We start from the raw sequence: 5,000 nt of genomic DNA, 5'->3' as shown, positions 1-5,000 counted from the left end.
TTGGATTGACACGACTGTTCGTTTCTGCACCGACGCCTGCATTTCCGGCATTGGGGTTTTTTTCGACGGTCGTTTCTTCCACTCCTCTTATCCACCTTTCATCGACACCACCTTGCTGTCCATCGCGTCGCTCGAAATGTTAGCTGTCATCGTTAGTCTCAAACTGTGGTCCGAAGAACTGCGTGGCCAGCGTATTTTAGTACGAACTGACAATCAAAACACTGAACTTGCCATCAACACCGGTCGCTCACGTGTCCCTTTTGTTCAATCCTGTTTACGCGAACTTTGGTTTTATGCTTCCCGTTTTGATTTTGAGCTTCGTGCCCTTTATATCCCGGGTCACCAGAATACCATTGCTGATTCTCTCTCTCGCTGGGACAATGATCCACATTATCAACACCTTTTCTACGAGGCAGCTCATCTTCATTACAACACCTTAACGGAATATAGTTGCTCTTTTGATTTGTTTCGTTTTGACTGCCAGCGGTAATCACCTCTTCATTTTATTGCCGCGTTCATCACTCCAGTCAGTTTCTCCGTCAAATCTCACCACACCATCAACAATTATCTCAGCGCCCTGCGGCGTCTTCACGTCTTCTGTCACTTGGATGCTTCAGCCTTTGACGACATTCATGTCAAACTGACGCAAAAAGGTCTGGAGAAGTCCATGATTCACATTCCCCACCGCACAGCTCCTCTTACGCCGTCGATTTTGTTTCATTTCCATGCCCACCTTAATCTGCGCGACTCTGCCCATTTAGCCTTGTGGTGCGCCCTTCTGGTTGGTTTCTTCACCTTTCTTCGCACAGCCAATCTCGTTCCTCAGGCGTTCGACAGTTTCTCTCCACAACACGTCTTATCTAGAGGCAGCGTCCACTTCAACGATTCCGGCGCCTGTTTTACAGTCACCAGAACCATAACTCGGCAAGCGGGTGATACAGCCCTTGTCGTTCCAGTTCCCCTCATTCCCGGATCGTCGCTCTGCCCAACCACCGCTCTCAAGTTATTACTGAGGATGGTTCCTGCCCCTGACGCTTGTCCTCTCTTCACTTTCGCTTCTACCTCGAACCAACTCACCTGCATTACGGCGAAGTCCCTCAACGACGGTATCCAGCATTTAGCGTCCCTTATCTCTTTAGATCCAAAGGATTTCTCTGGTCATAGTCTTCGTCGAGGCGGCGCTACCTTCGCTTTTCAGTGCGGTATCCCATCAGAGCTTATTAAGCTTCAAGGAGACTGGCGATCTGACGCTTACATGTTGTATTTATCACTGCCTTTAGCCGACAGACTCGTGCTCACGCAGATCATCGCTGAGCACATTCAAACCTTGTAGTCGTAGTTTGGTATTTATAATATTTTATCACTTATCTCCCTTGCCATACCCCTCTCGCACTCTCCTTTTTCTCCTTTGAATCTGTTTGGGCCTCTTTCTCTCTGCTTGGGGTCTCCTCGGGCCCCTTGGGTCTCTCGGTTTTCATTAAAGATGCCCAAACAGATTTTCTGTCTCGTTTGTCTTTGTGTGTTGCGTGAGGGGTGTGACAGGGGATAATTGTTATATTCCTAGGGAAATAACTTAATTAGCCCCAGGACTCCACGCGTTGGCCAGCTTGTCAATTTCAGTGTAATATGATCGTTTTGTTTAGCTCGTTTTTTCGTTCGAGTCGTTCGTTCACCCTCCCTCCCACCCTTGGGGGTCTCCTCGGGCCCCTTGGGTCTCTCGGTTTTCATTAAAGATGCCCAAACAGATTTTCTGTCTCGTTTGTCTTTGTGTGTTGCGTGAGGGGTGTGACAGGGGATAATTATTACTGTATAACAATATTTCTGCAATGTTAACTCAGTTGTATGTATAGTGATTAGGCAAAGTAAAACCCACAATAGGATTTTGACCTCTTACACACTGCGTGGCTTTGAAGAGTTCTATAGATAGGGAGGTTTTAAATGTAACTTACGCAAGGCGTTTGTTAGCCTCCTTCGCAGCCATTTTCAGGCTCGGACGAACCGAGCTTAAAAACGGCTGCGAAGGAGGCTAGGCGTTTGTAAGACGTCTTCGATTTCACAGATACACATGGCATTTGTAAGAGTAAGGTTACATAAGGCGCTTTTAAGAGTGTCACGTTACATGCACATTTTGTAAGGTTTTAATATGGCACGAGGCGTTCTTACACACACCCATTCTCTGCATTCTCTAACATAATGCGTTTAAAAGCACTCTTACACTCGGCGTTTGAAAGCAGTGTTACAAACGGCGATTGTAAGCAGCCTTTTACACGGGGTTTGTGAGCAGTCTTAGAAACAGCGTTTGTAAGCAGTCTTAAAGACGGCATTTGTAAGCAGTCTTACAGACGGCGTTTGTAAGCAGTGTTACACACGGTCTTTGTAAGCAGTCTTGCACACGGCCTTTGTAAGCAGTCTTACACACGGCCTTTGTAAGCAGTCTTATGGACGGCGTTTGTAAGCAGTCGTACACACGGAGTTTGTAAGCAGTATTAAAGACGGCATCTATAAGCAGTCTTACAGACGGCGTTTGTAAGCAGTCTTAACGTGACACGGCTTTTGTATTAACAGTCCTAGAAACGGCCAGCTGTGGTAAACCGTGGAGTTACAGTAGAGCACTGAAATTCAGTAGTTATAACTAAGCAGCGTTAGGAATTTAGATTCATTATAACTTCTTCGGATGACCCAGTTTGTTATTTTGACAAATTTTTAAAGAACCTTCGTTGATTAACTTAATCCATTTCAGTCAACTGTCGAATGATGTTTGTTAGGTAACGCTTACAAAAGAAACAAGAGTTATGTAGGGTGTTGTCTGTTTGTAGAATTATATAGCGTGTTCCATGTTTACGTTTATCACTGGTTTTACATAGGGCCTCGTCCACAGCTGATAATAATGATCCATGTTTTCCTTCTCAATAGATCGTTTTCAACCACGTGACAAAATTTTCTTACGTCATTAGCGTCCGCCATGCTGGTGGACAGGCAAACTTTCAAAATGGCTGCAGCAGACTCATCTGCTATCCCAAGTGTAACTTTTTCCGATTATTACGCTGATCTGACCGGCCCTGCTAAAACGAGGTATCGAGAAAAGGTTGTAGCGTGTGGATTTGATCCTTATGTGCTAAAAATGTCCGACTGTAGCGATGAGTTAGCGTCTTTTCCAAGCGTGGAATATCCTGACATTGTCAGTTATTTGGTGCTTCAGACTTCGTGGATAACCGGGGAGCAAATGAAAGCTTATAAGTCTATGGAAGCTTACAATTTTTTCGTCTCTGGGTGGGTTAATACCATTTTGACAAAATCGGTGGCTGGAACTGATAAAATTGTCGTTACGGCAAGAGTAAATCACTCTCAACGATGTAGAGAAACTCCCTTGAAGACATGGTTTCTTGCTCAAAAGGACGGGAACGTATGCATGGCGCACTGTAACTGTATGGCAGGACTTTGTGAGGCTGTTCGCATGTAGGCTCTCCTTTTTGCCGTTGAAGCTGGAGTGAGAATAAGGAACTCGGTAACTTGTACACAGGAGAGAAACAGATGGATTTTGCCTTCTTATGTAAAGAACATTCCCTACATTCCTGTTTGTGACATGGACCTGTCCTCAGCGAAAAAACGATACAGTACTTTGGGCGAACAGGGATATGCAACCCCAGAAGTAAACAGAGCGGATATCCCGGAGACATCAGCTGAAGAGCGAGCCAATTTTTTCGGAAATATTTCAAGGTGTGGCATCAAACCAGCTATTCTTTCTTTAATTTCTCCCTATAATGCTGCCTTTATGCCCAATGAAGCTGAAGCTCTGCCAAAGCCCTTAACAGTAATATACAATGAAGAACACTTGAATTATAGCTTTCAGGAACTCGTAGAAAAGGCAGAGAAAGTATTTGATGAGATTAATATTACTGCCGAGGAAGCAGAAGCAGTTGAGGGAGTTACAAGGGGCCAATCAACCTGTAAAGTATGGTTTGAGCACAGGGCAGGCCGTGTGACTGCATCAAAGTTCAGAGCAGCTTGCACAACTGACCCAGACAAACCATCAAAGAGCTTGATAGAGATGATATGTTATCCAAACTCGCACAGATTTTCAAACGCTGCAACAAAATGGGGTATCTCTAATGAAAGCAGAGCTCGTGAAGACTATGCATTTGCACTTGCAGAGGATCACCTTAACTTTTCTGTTGCAGACTGTGGACTTCATATAAGTGCAAAGTGGCCTTTTTTAGGAGCCACTCCTGATGGTCTATTTTTTGTGAGTGCTGTGGGAAAGGTATCTGTGAAATAAAGTGTCCTTATAAGTACAAAGATTCTATGCTTGTTAGTGCGGCAAAAGCGAATGACAGTAGTTTCTGTCTCAAGTACAATGAGGAAGAAATGAGTTTGTCTGTGGACACCTGTCATGCATACTACTACCAAGTGCAGTGTCAGTTGTTTGTGACTGGTGTAGAATATTGTGATTTCGTTGTCTGGATCAACAAAGACATCTTTATTCAGAGAATACTACCTGACACTGAGTTTTGGGACAGAACAATGACAAGGGCAATTCTATTCTACAAGAAAGGAGTTCTCCCAGAACTGTTGGGTAGATGGTTTTCACGGTCTTCTCCTTTGCCTCATGCCACAGTATCACCAGCATCAGACAGTGATGATGATGGACCCTGGTGTTATTGCCAGCAGCACATTGAAGGAAGTCAGCTAATTGGTTGTGACAAACCAGACTGTAAAATCCAATGGTTTCATATGTCATGTGTAGGGCTAACAACAGAACCTGATGGTGAATGGATCTGTCCATCATGCACTCAGTGAAACTGTTTACTAAAATAGTTTGCAACAAATTTAAAGCAAACACTTTTCTTCGTGTTTGTACCATTTTATTTACCTATGTTTCTGTTCCGTTTAAGACTATGCTAACTTTCATACATTGTTTCTGGGTATAACACAACTTTGTCCATTGTATTTTAGCAGATAGTATTCATATTTCTTGAGAACAGTCCCTACTGTACTCTGAA

At 44.0% G+C, this 5,000-nt stretch overlaps 1 protein-coding gene and 1 pseudogene across 2 annotated transcripts in view; both read left to right on the top strand.

Annotated features, from left to right (window-relative positions):
- LOC138016633 (neuropeptide Y receptor type 1-like) overlaps positions 1 to 5,000 on the top strand; it is a 23,698-nt gene that overhangs the window by 5,550 nt on the left and 13,148 nt on the right. The window lies entirely within an intron of this gene.
- LOC138016631 (uncharacterized) lies at positions 2,990 to 4,797 on the top strand (annotated as a pseudogene).

The sequence above is a fragment of the Montipora capricornis genome, chromosome 9 (assembly GCF_036669925.1).
Source record: "Montipora capricornis isolate CH-2021 chromosome 9, ASM3666992v2, whole genome shotgun sequence".
NCBI classification, from domain to species: domain Eukaryota; kingdom Metazoa; phylum Cnidaria; class Anthozoa; order Scleractinia; family Acroporidae; genus Montipora; species Montipora capricornis.
The sequence above is the reverse complement of the archived record's forward strand: the minus strand, read 5'-3'. Positions and strand labels throughout refer to the sequence as shown.